The sequence below is a fragment of the Aphelocoma coerulescens genome, chromosome 10 (genome assembly GCF_041296385.1).
Source record: "Aphelocoma coerulescens isolate FSJ_1873_10779 chromosome 10, UR_Acoe_1.0, whole genome shotgun sequence".
Classification (NCBI taxonomy): Eukaryota; Metazoa; Chordata; class Aves; order Passeriformes; family Corvidae; genus Aphelocoma; species Aphelocoma coerulescens.
In genome coordinates, this window is record NC_091024.1 from 16,624,809 (window position 1) to 16,643,994 (window position 19,186).

Consider the following 19,186-nt stretch of genomic DNA (forward strand, 5'->3'; position numbering starts at 1 on the left):
AGATTACATGAAATTATTCAGGTTAATCATGACAGGAAGAGTATGAAGCTCTTAAGAGGGAGCCTGGTGAGCAAGCAACATTGTCAAACGTGAGATCCAAATGTAATTAAATGCCAAATACTCTGCACTAGAAGGAATAATCTGAATCACAGCAGCATCTTACAGGCTCTGCATTACATCACGACAGACGTACATCATTGCAGACAACTGAACGAAGAAACAACCCCAAACAAAAGATAATAAAAACCCTAAGATGTAAAATACATTATACAGAAAATAAATTAGGAAAGTAATTTTGATTCCATGTATGTAATTCAGAAATCTAATCTCCTTTATTGGATTGGGGTTTTTTGACTTTGAAAAGAAGTAGGAAAACATGATGGAGTGCTTTATGAGTGGCAAACACTAAGAATGATGAGAAGCATTGAAAAAATCCGCACCATATATGGAGCTGAAAGAGTCGGGGGTTTAATCCTCAGACAACCTAAATGCAGGGAGACGTGACTATTAAACAGAAATCTGGTGGGAAGCCTTCTGGTTAGAAATATATTTCTCCAAAACAGCTAGAGAAGAGTAATTTTCTTTTTGATTTACTATTAGGTTGTACAGCTTATTTCTAGAGGGTGATGGCCAAGAACTTCACAAAATTCCAACAAGCTGAGATACAACGCTAGGAAAAAATTCTGAAGTAAGGTATATTCAGAAGTAGATTCACCTGGCCTAAGACAGCCTTCAGCCAGGGCTGAGTAGAGAGCAGCTTCACTAATGGACAGTCACACACAGTGCTAAAGTGGCCAGGGCATCACTGCTACAGACAGTTTTTACTCATTCAACAGCAGCGATTTCATGGATTACAATCTCCATTTCTGTCTCTGCCACAAGTTTCTTTCATTACTCTCCTGCTCCTGCACTTCAAGCTTTTGTTCTAGCAAAATAAAAATAATCTTAATATTATAAAGAGGAAAGCTGTAAGAATAATGCCTGCCACTTTACCACACACAATGCTTTGGGAAAGTTTTCAATTAAGAGCATAAAAGAACAAGTGCACCATGCAGGAAACGAAAAACACTTAACGATATCAACATGACTGCAAGTGTTGGGAGGCATCATTCAGTTGCAGTACTCAGTGCTAAGAACAGATCAATCAGGATACTTGTCAGGTGAATTGAATACTGAGGGTAACATTCTTTAAAATGTTTGTCAGAGACCAAGTCTATGCTCTTCTGTTTCAACACTTAAGATGTAACAATTCATCTGCCCCCTTCCTTCCCCAATCACTTCTTTAACTGCAACTGTAGCTCCAGCCTAAAGCTGGTGTGGCCAATGGGCTCAGTTTGTAAGGCTCATGGAATTCTCTTCTAGTTAACAGGCTGAGGGATTCAAGCAGGAAACACCTCATCTTCAAATAAAAAATATTACTGATTTGGATAGAGCCTTTTAGATTTCTGATGGTTCTCATGAATCAGACATTTTGACATGGGCCACGTTTGGGCTCACAAAAAAAACACCAGCAATTTCAAGAGTCGACTGTTCAGGTACAGGCAGAAGTTTGTGGGCAAAAGGGGCAAAGAACACCCTTGGAAATCAAGGGGTAAAGCAGCAAACCTTACCCACAGGGGCTACACTGGGAAGGAGAGAGCGTGCAAGACAGACACATCTCAGTCTTTTTTTTTCACACGACAACAGTTTTCTGTTAACAACAAGGATTTACAGGAGGTCTTGATATTGCCTCTTTACTGCCAAGTGACCTTACTTAAATAGAGATGCCTCTCTCTGGGAATAGATAACATCCAATTTGACAAACAAACCCTATATTATATATACATAATACTGTACTCCCCACACTACTTAAAGCTTTTTAGCTGAAATTAATTTTTGTTCTTTAGCAGAGATATTCAGGTGCTGCAGCTTGTTTTCATTTCGCTTTTCTACATGGAGAAAAAGACTCTGCTTTCCCCTCCTATTCTGAAGCCATTTCACCACTCACCATTAAAAAAAAAAAAAAAAAAAAAAAAAAAAAAAAAAAAAAAAAAAGAATGGGATATGTCACTTGAAATTTCCTCTTGAAAATATTTATTCATTGAAGAAGCAGTGCTTCTACCCCTTCTTTAGAGCCTACAATGTAAAATTAATCTAGGAAAATCAGGCATGTCAAAGCAGATCTCCCTAGAAACACACAGCAAAAAGTGAAATGATGCCACGGCTCTGAGAAAGCCCAAGCCAGTCACAGCAAAAATGAGACTATACCAGTACTTACCCTGGTAGCACAGCCTTTGAACTTGGAACCCAGTTCAAGGAAGTACCATAGCTACGGTGCATGGAATTTTGTGAACTGTGTTCTGCTCTTTCTCCTGCCAGAGAGGAAAAATCTACTGTGTTACTCGAATACTGAAATTCTTTCATATGCAAATATGTCAGGCAACAGCATAGCCTCCAGGGCACTGGCAAAACCTGAGAGGCATCAGACTGCAGCGAGCTGCTCATTAAAGGTATGTTCTGAAAAGGACAGAAATCTAGAGGGATTCAAGTTGTATCCACTCTCCTCCTTCCCACAAAATACAGGACATCTAGACCTTCAGAAAATTCCTGATCAGTTCTAGTTTCCTCATCAGTAAATACAAATGCAATGGAACGGTCAAAACCCAGAGAGCTTTCCTAGGAATGTATCCAGTTCAAAGACATGCTAATCAGAAAGGGTTTCTTAGGTCCACAGTGGATTTTCAGGTCAAAGTGAAAGGCATCTCCCTGGTCTCTAGCAGCCTGGCATCCACTGCAGAATGCCAGTGGGATGGGAGTGATGGATCTGACACAGGTATTGGGGCTCGGGTCTTTCCTCACCCTCCAAGCACAGCACTGGGAAGATTATTCCCCTCTGCAGAGACATCAAGGGATACTTCCAAATCTGAAACCATCATGGCTAAATACATTTCCTACACAGCTCTAAACTACCTCCCATGGCAAGTTTCCTTCTGCCAACACAAAGGTTTTGTTGTGTCATACTCCTGACATAGCACACAAAATAACACTTCGGGTAAGAATGCCCTTCAGACAAGGACAGGCTGCTTTTGCCCTCAAACATAAGACTGGTCCTATTTTTCAGTGAGATGTTCAAAACATTTCAGAGACAACAGATAAATTTTAAAACCAACATGATGTGAAATAAAAACAACAAAACAACCCAAAGAACCCCACGACTTTAAAGGTAGGAGAAATGAGGTACATTTGCCCTAGAGCACACAGGCAGCGAGGGAGCCAGGAGAGAAGGGCTCTGCATCTCCACTTCTGACAGAAATAAGCACCTCCTTTTTCTTATACATGCTTATCATAAAAAATTTGCTGCTACCTGTGTGGGTAGAGCCTGTTGTATGTTGTTTAAATTATCTGGCTCACACTTCTGCAGAAAAGTCTTCTCAAATAGCTTTAACTACTAAACATCTGCTGGAGGTGTTTCTTATGCCAAAAAAATGTCACATCAAGAAGGTCACTCACATTGTGCTAACACCTTAATAAGTCATTCTTTCTTTGTTTGGCTTGATGCTCTAATATTTAGAGACATTTGAATTTTCTACACTACTAGAAAGCAGCTTGTTCAGAATTATGGAGTAAAGGTTACATTGAAAGTGTCCTTTTCCTTTCAGATGAAGTTTGTGTGCAGTACTCCAAAGCAATCTAAGAAGCTCTGTCCTCATTAATCTAAGGTTTGAGTCTGAAAGTACAGAATCAAAAGGCTTTGCTCCCCTGCCTGTGCTGCATAATTTCTCTCTCTCTCCACTCTCCTCCTCCCCATTTTACCTTTGTAGCAATAATATATTAGCTTTTTAATGTTTCTGTGTTGGGCAATAACCTGAACTCTGCACAATGTGATATAAAAGAGAAAGTTGCCTATACCTAAAATTTCAACTCTTTTGTAATTTCTTCTTCTTATAGTCTGTTCTTCACCACTTTACATTGTTTACCAACAGAAGAAAAACAAAGATCACTAAGCACAGGACTGTGAAACTTGCACACTGTTTCTATATCAAAACTGAATCCCTGCTTACAGGAATTACTCACTATTTAGATGATGCAAAAGATCTGTCACACACAGAAAGTAATTTGGCTCTCCATGCTGTAAACGTGGCTGTGTTTACAGACAGACTTTGAAACAGCTCTGGGGACTGCATTGGGTTTTTATGCGGTATTTTAAGAAGGGTATGAGTCAGTACACCAGAGAAATAAGAATCAGAGAGCAAGACAGAGCTCTTTCTAGTAAGGCGGTGGACAGCAACACTGCACATTCATCCAGCTTTGTGGATAAAAGGAGCAGAATTTAGCTAATCCTCACACACAGAAGCAGTGCTATTACAATTGCTCAGTCAGCCATTCTGGGGTGAATCTGGATCATTTGGGTTTTAAGACTATTATGATGGCTTTACATTTCACTGAGCAGACTATTACATGTATAATTCAGAAAGACAGTGAATACTTAAATGTGGATTCCAAGTTCACTGTGCAGAAGAAAACAGTGGACAGTTCAGACCACTGTGGATATCATTCCTTACCAAGTATCGGGACAAAAGTTAGTCTTTCTAGTAAAATATATACAGCATTTCCACACACTTTGGGAGGAATGATACCAACACACTTCTGGGAAGAATAAATAGCCTTTATGCTACTTGTTTTGCGCCATTCAACTCCCCTATCCTACATTAGAAAAAGAAAATGAAGAATTATCTGACCTTTTATATATCTGAAATTTAATTTCTGTATTTTACTGCAGTACCCTAATGTACTCATTGTTTGTTCACCATTTCCTTATCCCTTCAAACTTAACCTCTATATCTTTATTATTTTCTAATTAGTGGATTACTGCATTTTGTACTTCACTGCTTTGGAAATAGAAATTTTTCATTTGCTTTATGGTTAGAGAAAGAAAACTTCCTAAGACACAGCTGTATCTTAGAGCTTTTAACCAGATACTGCAAATGTGGTCAGTATTCAGGTGGAAATGACACAGTATATTTTAAAAGAATAAGGCACAGAATAGAAAGGATGGCCTTATAATTATTTTGATTCAAAGCACTGCTCCTTGTAATAATTGCAAAACTGCCTCTGTCCAACTTACAAGTCATTTTTACAACTGGACAGCTACATTTGTGTCTTCCTGAAAATTCCCTTTTGAATAGTTGGTTTGCCCTCCTCAGGTTTGGCCTTGAAACTGGATGGAACATGGTGGAAGGATGCCAGAGGAATTCCTTCAGCAGAGATAACTGATATAAGGCAACTGCACCCAGTCCAAAGGTCGGCGTTACAGTGTCCTGCTTTCAACAGAGACCAAAATCAGGTCCCCAGGGCAGAGTAGAAACGCAGAACAGGCATAAATGCTGCTTCTTGGGAGCACTGACTGCAGCTGAGTCCCCAGGTATTTGCAGCTCAGCAGTTTCCTGAGCTAGAGCTGTTTCTGTGTGTTTAACACCCTTCCAAGGATTTCTCTTCCACAAACTTCTACAGGCTCCTCTACAACAGCTCTGCAGACTTACAGAGAAGAATTGGCACAAATAAATGCAAAGCAATTTTCAAGCCAGAAATCTATGGTAAGTGGGGAGGCATGGCCTAAAGAGTACATGAGGAACCTATAGCCTCTTCCAGGTGAAATTTGTATCTGCTCATTTAGAGTCCATGCATCAGAAGTGAAAGCGTAATTTTACGCCACTGAAACATCCCGGTGATCAACACTGACATGTGAGCAGGTAAGTTGTGAGGGATCATGACAGTATCTAGTAAGGAAGATGTACAAGGAAAGAGGTAAAGCTGCCATCTCCTGTGGCCAGGGAAAACAAATCCCAGGTAAGTTTTAAGTTTTCAGACTTGAACAAAGCATCCCAACACACACAGCCACACCCTGGCAGAGGGACATCACCTGGGAAAAAAGGCATTCAAGCAAGAGTGGACAAACCAGTAAGTGACCCTCCAGGTTCCACAGCTGGGGCATTCTGGACGCTTGCAAAACATCTCTGAACCTTTAACAAGGCTGCTTTCTGCACACACCCCAGGTTATTTAACTAACCTGCATATGCCCAAATCATGAGAAGACTAGAAATTCCCTCTTCAGACCACGTGTTCAGCCTGCTGAATTCTACCAGTGATATCATCCTCATGTCCATGGAAAGGGAACCAGAGTGAAACTCCATAAGACTTTCCATGTATAGGATGTCAATTACCTGTGTCCACTTACAAATGTCCAAAGCATTAGTCCTGATTTACTGCTTTTAGGAGACACAGTTGAAGTTTAATTGATGCAATTCAATGGGTTTGTTTTTAAATCTTTCTGCAAAGTCTGACCTCTTTTAATGACTCTCAGTAATATTGCTTCATTTCCTATATGTTAGCACTTTTTTATTTCAGAATTGATACATTCTTTTAAACTACTTCCTAAAAGATTAATCACTATTGGCAGTAAATGCCAGGGCATTTCCCCCAGTCTTTTTGGTCTGTCAGTCACAACTAAAACTTTGAAAATTATTAGGATGTGTGTAGGGATCACGGATGATATAGGTTCTACATGAGACCACAAAGACTGTAGTATCTTATGATAACAGCACCACGGGGCCACACACTGTTCTAGAAGACATGTATCAATGTGATATCTAAATTAATCTGCCCTTTATGCCAAACTCCTACTGACATTGAAGAGTTCTACATACACAGAAAGAGTAGATAGAATATAATGCAAAAATAAAGTGGCAGCATCAACTGAAGTTCCTTGTTCTCCTGAGTTTGTCAAGGCTTTGTTACTTGGCAGCTTTTCATACAATATTTATTATGGCTGCAATTTTTCCCCATTAACATGTTTTAATCTGGGAAAAATGTCACATTTTTCTATTTTAAATATACGAAGTCTGACATTTTTTGTGAGCTCATCTTTAGTAGATCACATTTTGTTCTAACCTCAGAGGAGTGGAGAAAATATGCTTCTCCCATCTTCTAACTTCTTTTTCCTTTGAAGTTTATACATTCCCTGTGTTTTGGGTTTGCGTGGTATACAGATTCTCACAATAGAGGGGAAGACAGTGTTCAGGCCTTAAGCTATTATCGCTCAAGCTACAAGTGGCTAGAAAACCTCTTTGCTAATATCAAAGACAGACCAAGTCATATATCAAATAAATGGGTCAAAGCTAATTCCTTGGGCAGCCTAGATTCTCTCTGGTGGATCAGCATTTCAAATTAGCAGGTGCACATGTGCACAACAAACTGGATAATCTACTGCTTGATAGCTTGAAAACATTAGCATTCAGTCAGATGGTACTTTATCAATTACTCCACCAGAGATGATCAACGTTGCAAGCAGCATGGGAAAAAAATCTAACATGTCATAAGAATTCTTTTAGAACTCACCAAAAGGCAGTTTCTCTGAGCTGGTATTTCTCTACTTTTAATAGTCAACTCATACAAGCTAAAATTTGTATCTGCTCATCTAGAGTTCATGCCATGCCTCAGAAGTGAAAGCATAATTTTCATCCTTCTACATGAACTGAATTGCTGTTATCCAGTTTTCCAGATGTGAAAATCTGTCATCTCTGTCAATGTCTGTGTATCTAAATTTGTATTTCAGCAGTCTGGCTTACAGGTCTGAAACCATGCCGTGCAACTAAAAGGAAAAGGTATTTCTTTCCCTCCTACAAGGAACATCCCATTGTTATGATCCAATTTTCCTTTCAGATTTTGTCACTTCAATTTTTTAATTAGACATGTAATGCATCTAATATATTTCACAGCCTTGAATTCCTTACTTAATCTGTATTCCTAAAGTTCAGAAATACCAGTTTACCATTTAAATCTCTGTGGAGATCATTCACGAGACAATTTTTTCTCTGTGTAGACAGACTAGTTACCCAAATTATAAAGTGCCTTTTAAAGGTAACATTTACATTCACAAATACTCCATGTAAGAATCTTTTTCTGAGTAAACATATAATATTGCAAAATAAATATGGCAAGTTCTGATTTCACAGTCTTTAGAGTGCAAGATTTTTAACCTACATTTAATGTCTTGAGGAATTGATAAGACAGCACTATTTTACCATTAGTAGATCAGATTCAACAGGATATTTGCTGCTTGCAGCTTCTTTTCCCCTTCAAATGCTGTTTAATCACAGTGTAAACTCATTCATGGAGCTGCCTATACATGGTATTTAGAAAGCTAATTCAACTTAACATGCATTTTTGAAGGTATAAAACTCTCCCAAGGCTTACCTAAAGAGTTGAACCAAAATGATGCTTTGCCTGTCTTATGGATGGCAGAGGACACCCCTGCCAGAGAGCAGAGTGCCTCACAGGAGAATGCCTGAGGACCTCCAACCACATATCCATAATCCAGCTCTAGATCCTGATTCTGTTACAAGCCAAGCCACTTCCATGGAGTGCATCCCTCCTTGTTAGCGCCCATGGCCTTTTCCAAAGCATTGTGTCAGCAGCTGCATGCAAAACAGCTGAGAGACACCATTAAAAATACATAGAAGTCTCTCTGCTCATAGCATGCTGAGAAACAGTCAACAATTTTGGTAGTGCAAGCTCTGTCTCACATTCAGCTGTCAACCAGACTGAACAGGGGGCTGGACATTATGAACACTCTCACCGTTTGGGCATGTCCACTTCCCCCATATTTTCTATCCTGATGAAGTTCAATGTCAGCCTCCAGCTGGCAGAATAGTCAACATTCACCACTGAATGTTTCTGCCACAACACCACAAGACAAACAAGAAGAGGTTCAGAGACATGTTAATTCCAGTTCCTGGTAAGAGATTATACTTCAAAACCAAGTGCTGATTTTGAGCACTATGTATCTTTACCAGGAAGGATGAGGATAGGTAGAAATTATTATTACTGGAAGGTTTATATCTGGAGAATTTACCGGCTACCTTTGAATATCTGCTAAAGATATTGTAAATGAAGAAATGTTAAATCTGCAATTATATGAAATCTCAGTTATCCACATTCTGGCATATCTAAAGCTCTTGGACCATTCCCTGTCATCTCTTCAGAAAAATGTGCAAAAGGTGCTACCTAGAATTGTAGTAGATGATATTTGGACATGTACCTGAGGCCTCCTCCCCCATCCAGTGGCTACCATTTTACAAAGATCTACATGACGACAAAAATAAAGTATGAAGGTATAGAACAGAGCAGCATGGAATCTAAAATTAAATCCTACACTGCACAGGGAATTAGTTTGTCTTCTGCACCAGACCACTGGAGTGCAAATCAGACCTATTGGACGAGTACTGGAGTCAGCAGTTGTGGAAACTGCAGTGCCACTTGACACACAATTTTCATCTAATACATTATAAATGTTATAAATATTTTACTTTATAGGCAACACAAGGCAGCAGACATATTACCAACTTGACTGATACAGGTTTTTGCTTCAATTCATGAGGAAGAAAAATGTTGATTTTTTTAAGGAATGCCACTGGTTTTTGTTATCCTGCTGTAACAGTTACCCTGGCTTCTTTTTGCAAATCTTCTTAGGTCAAGCACGTACAGGAATCATACAGATCCTTGTGCAAGTAAAGAAGGATCAGGATTTTGTTGATCAGGAAAGAATTGGAGGAATCTTTCCTATTTCAGACCACCTTTCTTTGGCCTTAGCTACTCCCCTCAGTATTGTTTTAGCCCCAGAAATACCTGAGTCAACTTCAGTTGACTTTCTTCCAGTGCCAGGCTCTCCTTTATTCTATTTATGATTTTTTTCACACTTTCTACATCATCAGCTCCACTTAAAGAGCACCACTGGAAGTCATTTCCCCAGTTAAGCTGTTACCGTTCATATGGGATGGAGAAGTTAAGGCTACTTTACACCAGTACTGGTGGGCTCCTCCATGGTCCCAAAGAATTCAAACAGCTCTCCTGGAGCTCACAACCTGCCAGTTAGAGAAAATCTAACCCAAATTTCACTTCACAGTTGCACCAGAAAAGCTCTTACATGAAGGGCCAATGCATTTCCTCTTACAACTGCCAAATGCTTAGGAGTAGGTCTGTGTCATCCAGTGGACAGAGAACTTGTCTGGGGTTTAAAGCAAACTTCCCAGAGTCCCACTGTGTGCTGAGAGGGTTGGATCTATGTCTTCCCTCTCCATGGCCTGTATTATTCCATTTTATAAAGGATTCAGATGGAATAGGGCTGCCTTCAAGGCCACCTCTACACAGAATGTCTCACAGCAACTTCTTCTGGATGCTCTGGAACTGGAAACAGAGATTAGTTTGAGTTAACAAATGCAGATCTAGTTCTTAATAATTCACAAATGAGAAGTTCCCAAAACTTCAGAATCTCATGAAAGAATGAAGAGCTAATGCCTACTACTACTTTTTGGGAAATAGTTAATCCAATTTTGCTTGGATTAACTTCTGAGTCTGTATTTCATGCCATATATATATATTTGTTAGGGCATGATCTGTAAACCTCTGCAAGTCCCAGTACTTGTGAATGGCACCAAACAGGACTATCTCCCAAAAGAGCACCCACATTGCATTTGTCTTGCACAGGACCTGGCATCCTGTAACTCTTGGAATACACAGTGCCTGTGAGGAGCACAGACAGGGGCACACATGGACCTGTGTGAGGGGAACAGGTGATCCATAGTGCTCATGGCATGGGGGAAAGACAACTGCAGGGAAAGAGCCTTTACTGCTCTGCATACATCAAGTTATCTTTATTTGTACGGACTTGTTCAGTGTCAGTAACTTGCTGAATTCTTCTCTGGCAAGAGAGGAGGCAGAAGATAAGGACATGAGCTCACTTTATGCCTCACTAACTCCATCATATGCCTGGAAACTACAGGATCTTGGGACTGAATGCAGGCTTTGGATTGGAGCAGTGAAAAATTAAGGACTTATGGCTAAAAGATAAGGCCTCTCATACTCTAGGAGAGTCTCTCTGTCTCTTCACCATCCAGGATATGAGATAATCCCAACCCTCCTGGAATGCACTCAAGAGTAGATACAGTCACGCCATCAGATGCCTCACACATACAATTTTAAATAAATGCACAAACAGATGAAATGTGACTGTAACAAGCTACATAGATTCAGATATCACATAAATATCAGCTGTTATTTTCTTATAAATGCAATTGCCAACATGTAATAAATAAAAGAACAAACCAACACTCTACCCTGCCAGGCAAGAAGGAGCCAAGACAAGAACTCATCACTACAGTTTTATCCTGCTGCCACTGATGAGCTTCACTCAAAATTTGCCAGGCATAAGCTTTAGGTTTAAAGTAACAGTGACTGCAAGGTACAATTAAAAGCAAAGCCAAGAACCTTTCATTCCTGCAAAGTAATTCCTGCACTGAGTTTGAAGTATTCAAATGGGCAGAGTTTGGGATTTTTAAAAATATATTTTCCATTTTCAGTCTAAAATTAAAAACAGTTTGTTAGGGTTTTTTTTTGGTTTGGTTTTTTTTTTTTTACTTTGGCTACATCTGTTTTTCAGCTTTTCTGCTCTCATGGTTATATATACACAGCAAAATATTCTCCAGTGTGTGAAAATATTTGTGTTCCTTGATAAGAAAAACCACAGAATCATTCATAGCATCATTTCTTACAGACAAGTACCTAGTTGAAAACCCAGATCCTGCCTCCAAAACATAGCTGCAATTGGGAACAATGTCTAGAAAGAAGTTCCAGATGTCAAGCTAACCTTGCTGCTGTTTGGAGGGTTGCTAGAAGATGGAACTATTCTGTGATTCTCCCTTCTGTAGAACAGAAAGAAGGGCTTGATCAGGGGAAAGTCTGTAAAAACCACTTGTTAAGTTGTTGTTGATTTGTTGGTTTTTTTTAAAAAACAGAGTTCTTAAGCTATTAGTAGCTGATCACTCAAAGGAAGTGTGCAGTTGTTTTGATTGATGATTGAATTTTAAATATTTATGATAGATGAAGTGTGTATCTGGAAATGGATGAGGGTACTGCTGTTTGTTGTGCACTTCTCACCAGGACTCTACTGAAAATGAGGTATCAGTGGGTTTAATTCCAGGATAAAATATTGTAAGAAATTGTACAGACAGAAATACTGTATGTGTGTGAAACCTGAGTAGTTAAAAGCTGATTCAAGACTATTTTCAGAATATTCTGAAATTAGCTTTTTTTTTCTTAAAAACAAGTTTTTGATGACTTGGTATTTGATTTACTCTTGAATCACGTATCTTCAAATGCTCTTTAGCATTCAACAGGAATTTGCATCACCTGTGTTCCACGTGAACTGATTAAAGCAAGGAAAAACAAAAAGCTGGGTGGTATTGGGAAACATGGTACCTGAATTGCCTCACATTAAATTTCTAAAGCTTGTGATTGCCTACCCAGACTGATCCCATAGCTTTGGACCTTGCTAGAGGGCAGAACTTGCAGATCTGGAATTTTCAGTCTTCAGCAAGGAGGATAGGGGAGATGAAGATCCCAAGCAGACCAGGACATTCTTCCTCACTGTTTCCTTTTCCCCCAAGGCAGTAGGGGAGCAGAGCTTAAAAGAGAGAGTCTCCTAATCTCTCCTTTTGAGCTGCCATAAGGAAGAACATCCACTCAAATTCCTTAATCTTCCATCCAGCATTTTGGAGAATTTTATACTGCCCCAATGTGAGGTTTTTTAGAATAGTCGACAGATTTAAGGAGATCCCCAGGGAAGATCCACCACCTGGTAGATTTGGGCGTGGGAAGAGGTCATAGCTTCCCTAGGGACCGTCCTGTAACATGAGATAAGCCCTGACAGCTAATGCAGTTCAGCGCTCACCTCGTGCCTCCTGCTGGCAGAGGCACAGCACGGCTCTGGTTCCAAACAACCAACAAGACCCAAACCCGAAATAATACTGTTGTAGCCACAGTTCTTAGAAGTCTGATTAGATTGATGAATAGTTGAAAGGAAAAAAGTAGCAAAAACTGGCTATGTGTGAAATACAATTCATTAAGAATATAAAATACCTGGACCTCTTTGTACTTCTTTTGGAAAAATCCTTCAAACATCTAAGAATTTCACAGAAAATCCTATGTATAATCTACACACATTTACCTCTAGTATAATGTGAGGATTTTTTTGTTAATAAAAAAAATATAGGCGCCCAGGATTTTTCACAGTCCTTTGTGTTTTGTTAAATACTTAGGAAGTAATCTGAAGAACTAGTCTGTAGCTTTCTGCAGCAATGTTTTCACATAAAATGAGCACATTTTGATTCAGTCTCTTAAGACACATCTCCAGTTGTATTGGTGGGCAAGTATATTGCAGATTATAGTATAATGTATTATTGATCCATTGCAAAAATTTTGTGAGCGGAATTTAAATTCTCAGATGGTTTGACCATATTTTTTTATTTTAGACATCTTCACCAGGGCTGAAATTGTTTATCATAAACTTCAGCCTAAGGCAAAATTCTAGACCTGAGCTAGGATCCATTAAAATCCATGTTGGGAAGGCAGGTCTGGACACCCCAAGGAACAATATGCCACTGCAGCCAGAGCATTTTTCTGTGCCAGTGACAACGAAAAAAATCCTTCAGATATTCATCATCTCCTGATGCTTACTTATTGAAAAGTCTCAATAATTACGTCCTGTACTTGGCAATATTCAGAAATTATTTTCTGCTACCATAAGAAATATTTAGGATGAAAATATTCTGCCATTGGCACCTTTCTGTGTGGTATCAATACTAGGAATGTATTTATATTTAGGCTTCACCCACGAGAAAAAGATTCTTGTATAATTCAGTACTACACTTAGAGAGCAGAAAACCTCTAGGCCACAATATGTAGTTAATATTCAGAATTAAGTCAGTTTATTATGCATCAACTGGTAGGTCAAACTCAGCTTTGTGTGCTGTAATTTATAATACAGCTTTATGCCCAAAGCAATATGGAAGCCCTGAAGCAACACAGTGAATTATTACAACTGAATCTGAACACTACCTTCAAAAATGTATACGATTTCTTCTATTGCATCCAGGCTATAAACATGATGTCAGATAGCTCTGTGCTGCAAGGACATCTAAATAAAATAGCAGTTTCATGACCAATGTCAGCATTTGGCAGTCTGCTTCCTGCAGTCTTAGTAAGGGGTAGTCCAGCTGCTTCAGCTGATTTAACTAACTCAGTAGAAGTGATCTGAGGAGCTTTCTAACTCTCTAAGAACTAACAGATTTTTCTCTCCTAATGGCATAGCAAATAAATGGCACATAACCGTTCTGCCCAAGCTCAGACTTTATATTTATCTTTTGGGACCCACAGACACAAAGCAATATGCTTCTGGAAGTCCTCAGGAGTTGGAGATGAGCCACCTTCCCTCCCCTCTGCATGCACACTGGGCTCCTGCCTGCTCCAGAGGGGACAGACATCCAGGGACAAAGCCAGGCCGTCCTCACAGTGCCATCACTGTGGAGGGTTTGCTTCTGAATGGTTTCAACTATCCTCTATATGGCAAAGAAAACTGGAAACGGACATCCTAGACCCAGTCAAATCAGTCACAGCCTCTTCAAATGCTGGAGAAATGAGCTGCTTCCCTCACATTTGCCCACACAGCAGTCTAGAGACAGGATAGCTCTGCTAAACACAATGCCTTCACCATCCCTGAAAACCAGACACCATTTTGTTTCTATAATTTCAAAATATAGATGAGCTTAAGACCTGGGATCATTAAGCCAAATGTGCATTAGAAGTATCACTCTGAAGGGTATTTTCAGCCATGATGTTTTTTCCCTCCCCACTCTCCTCCCATCACTGAGCTCTACCCACAACAGGTGCATGAGCACTAAGTTTGCCAGCTCAGGCTTGACAGTCACTTTTGTACACTCCTATTAATACTCTTCTAGTAATATGTCACCCTGTGAAGAAATAAATTTTAAAAATAACCAAACTCTGTAATCAAACCCCATCCACACTGGCTAATTAATTCTGAGCATTCTGATGTTGCTTCTCACAACTGCACAGCATCTCTCTCTGAACTCACAAAGCGCTTTATTTATACATTCCTTGGAGCAGTTCTTCACTGCTGTATCCCTATGACTGCATTAGAATGGATTTATACATCTTCCTGACTTACACCTCTTTGAGAGATCAGAACTAGTCCCAGGAGGTTTATGCCTCACCTAAATTAGTTCCCAATGTGAAAGAATCTGCAAATAAACTAATTAGAGATTAATTGGCTAATACATATAGATAAGTTAATTAGAGATTAATTAGTGTTTATATAGTATGGTCCTTAGAAGATGTAAATTGCTCTTAAAGTACTAAGTATGACATGTCAGTTTTTATGGCTGGCTGACAGCTCTGAGTTGCTGTTGTATCTGCCAGCTTAGGCATCTCCACACAGCTTCTGAATAGTCTGGCATTAGGAATTTGATCTTCTCATCTTGAAAAAGAACTAACTGGAGAAAAAAATAAAAATAATCAAATCGAATCATGGGGCACTGTTACAGCGGGGAATACTGTAACAAGTATATATCAAACCAGGAGTCCCGTGGAAAGGAAATATATCTGGACAGATTCATGGTAGATGTTTCAGAGAGATGTTTATTTCTCCAGCCGCATGGCCGGGGCTCTGCTCAGGAACTCTCCAGTCACCCGGACCCGAGGGTCCTTTCCCCGCACAGGAAACACAAACCAACCAATGGGGAACGAGGCTGCCCAGGGGCAGGGAAACCCCGTGTGTCTGTGCCCTCAGGGCTACATGGCGGGGGGAAGGACCCCAACAGGGCACTATTGAAATGCACACGCCTCCAGAGAAGAAAAAGAAATGTCCCGTGCTGTTGTGCAGGAGGGGTAAAGTAAACCTGGGAGCTCATGCTGAGCTCTAAGCTGTGTGGCTTCACAAACCCCTGGAGCAAACCAGGTCTCTCCAGAATTTGGATCCAGATGCTTCTTCATGAACTCTTCTTCTTTAACCCATCAACCTTCCTGAGATATGGGCAGGAGCAAGAATGTGCCAATACAATCTAAGAACATGAACTGCCTTCCTATTCTACCTACCTATAACTTCCCACCTGGTTTCAACTGCTATAAATTTGATTTTCCCGGATCAATCTAACTCCATCCAAGAGCTGCTGTAATTTCTCAAACACCGTATTGTATGGGCTTTGGAAAACTTCTTATGTTGCTAACTTCTATTTATGAAATGTATTGTGAATTTTCTTTGATCAAGGTGTTCCGTCTCAAGCATTTATGTTCCTAGATACTGTTGCCAGTTCTGGACTGGTTACTAGGATGGATTTTGAGGAATGGGGGGGCTATAAATGAGCTTGAGTCAGCCCCTGAGACAGCAAAGTTTGAACTACAAGCTTTTCATGCTATGGTTTCTGAGTCCTGTATGCTCATTTGACTCTAAACCTGGTACTGGTTTTACACATACCAGCACAGGCTGAACACAAAGTTGGTGAATATTAGCCAATTAATGCAAAACTCCAAACACAATGACATCTAGGAAAACTGTTCAGTTTTGCCGTTCACTTTGACACAGGTAGGGCCTCAGTGAAAGAACAAAGACACAAGTTTCAGGTCAGTAAAACTGAGAAGATTCAAGACACACAAACCTATAGAAAGATTGATAAAAGCTGATATTTGAAGACCACAAAGGACAGAATCAGAACAATCTGTTAAGGAAAAAAAAAATCTTTTTGTAAATCTGTGCCCTGACAAGAAAACTTCACAATCTTGGCTCTAATAGGTATTGACAGAGTCAGTAACCCAAAGTTAAGATCTCTTCAAAGCGAGTTTTGAGCAGAATTATTATTACAGGACTAAACATCAGCCAGCAAAGGCTTTCCTTGCACAAGAATCCACATAGCACCAGCTAAATGAGATGTATATGAAATCCCCTGTTGTTTTCAGCTACATGCACATATCCCACATGCTAGCAAAGTAATCAGAAAAAACCTTTCCTATAACTCACCTAAATTGAGCTCCTCAGTCAGGCTCCTGAACCTTCTTCTGGCTGTAACAGAGAGCTCCTGCCACAGCATGCTCCTTGTAAGCACCTCTGGGAATGATGAATTGGACCAATAATTCTTTTCAGGTGCTTTCAACTTAACAGATTTAAATAGAGTTTTATTCTGCTGGCACAGAGTGGGACTTGTTGTGATACTACCCACAAGACAGTCTGAATAACAGTGATGCATTTTTTCCTTTAGTTTTGACTGCACAAGCCAAACACTACCATTAGCAGGCAAATTCACTAACTGTGAAGAAGCTGGTCAATGCAATACACAAAGATCTCAAATTCTCTTTTCCTTTGGTTTTTATAAGAAGAGATCTACCTTATATTACCGTACGGGGACAGATGACAGACACTTGGAAACAAAACCTCCATAACAAAAGCATTTAAAGGCCTAGGCTTGCTAGAAAAATCCATATTCATCTAACAGACTTTTACAAGACAGCACAATAAAACCAGTCAGCTAAACAAGCTTGTTGAATAGTCAAATGTTCACTAAGAAAAACAGAAAAATCAAGAATTGTCCTGGGCTATTTTGGATACCAAGGATTAACAACCCACACATGGTTTAAACCATAGAGGATTTCAAACCCAGAACGTAACCACAAATGAACACCAGGATAGGAACACCACCTCTAACACCCCTTAGGTACATAGTGGGTAACAGCATTTACCAGCTGCTTACAACCAAGCCTCAGCTGTTCTCTGCTGATATGCAGAATGTATCACTCACATGAGTTTCCAATTAGTTTAAATTCACCTCCAACAATTTTTTTTTTTCAAACTTACAAGCATCTGACCTGCTTAATCACGAAACAGCCATGGTAGAAAATTGGATGTAGAGTTGAAAATTCATTCCATTTACAAATTTCTTGCTATGTAATTTGCAAGCTTTATACTTCCTCTGCTGTAGTGTGTCTGCCATATTTAACAAGAAGTTGACATAAATTTCAGAGCATCAGCATTTGTTCAACTACCTACAAAGCCCCAACTCTTCTTGTCATTCACCCATAAGTCTTTTTCTTCTTTTTTCACCACCTGTGCTTCTGTCCCTACACTTTGCTGACAAAGGATATTGGCAACAAGCAGCTGCCTGACTATGGAACGTGATCAGCTTCAAACATAGGTAACAACAAATCACACACAGCACTGTTTCTGTAACTGGGGTTAATCTCCAGCCCCCAAAGCAAGTCAGTTGTGGGTCAGGAACATTTGGGTTTGCCTATAAGCATGGAAGAGAACCATGTTAATGAACTAGGATCACCTGCTGGGACAGTAAGGGTGACAGGAGGTGTGCTGGATGGGGTAACAGGTGCAGAACTGGCAGGGTCCAAATTTACGGGAGCAGGGACTGCTGGGGTTCACCATTCCTGAGTACAATCAGAGCAGGCCTAACTCGGGCAGAAAGGGACAGATTTTCAGAAACACAGTGAAAGACTCTGCCCGGGCACCGAGATTGAACTATTTTGCAAAGAGCAGCAATAACTAAAAGGCAGCAGCTGAATACAAAGTTTTCAGAGTGCACACTTTAAAGATCCTGATTTCCTCCTAGCTTGCCTTTCCACCCTTCCCCCTTTCTCCTTCCACAGAGAAAGCCCTGCAGATACATACAATAAAGAGCCTGTGCTATTTCTAGTCAAGGTCAGCAAAATCCTTTTTTGTATTTTTGTCTTTAAAGAGAAAATTTTTAAAATCATTATTACCCTTACATGGATGGTCTTTCTCAACACAAAGCCATGCTTTTAAATCACCTTCCTGTTTATAGGTGCAACTCTGGCAGCTGAAACAAAAAAAAAAAAAATCTTTCTTATGGAAAAATGTATTTCCCTTGCAAGGCTGTGGCTGGTGCATGTGCGTTACTGTTACCTTGGCACATCGGGAAATTATTCCTGGATTATTTCTGGTTTTTCTTTTAAGTTCATTTAATTGTGAAATTCTTCAAATCATGTTCCCCCATCTGGGCTGTTCCAGGCTTCTCCAGGACATTCGTAAATGTTTTCATTTCCCCTCGGTGAGTACAGCCATCTTTTTCAAGTGTAGCCTTTTCCCTGCAAGCAGGCACCACTTGCTGAGCTTTCATACCCAGAGATTGTAACATGCAGTAGAAAATGTGCAAAGCTAGTGCAGGATGAGTAAAAGCTCTTAAGTGTATGTTGCTCATTAATTAGTCAACACAGTCTCCAGCTGCCTCTCTCATTCAAGGCTGTTTTTCTTTGCTTTTCTGTTTTTTCCACCCCCACT

At 39.9% G+C, this 19,186-nt stretch overlaps 1 protein-coding gene across 8 annotated transcripts in view; it reads right to left on the reverse strand.

The window, feature by feature from the left end:
• RORA (RAR related orphan receptor A) overlaps positions 1 to 17,611 on the reverse strand; it is a 480,592-nt gene extending 462,981 nt beyond the window's left edge. For 7 of the 8 annotated variants that reach the window (XM_069026282.1, XM_069026290.1, XM_069026284.1 and 4 more), the window contains exon 1: positions 16,904 to 17,611. The gene's annotated coding sequence lies outside the window, so the exon portion shown is untranslated. Of the gene's footprint in view, positions 1 to 2,257; positions 2,352 to 16,903 lie in introns of all 8 variants that reach the window. The other variant, XM_069026288.1, reaches the window with a different exon arrangement.
• Between the last annotated feature and the right edge of the window lie 1,575 nt (positions 17,612 to 19,186).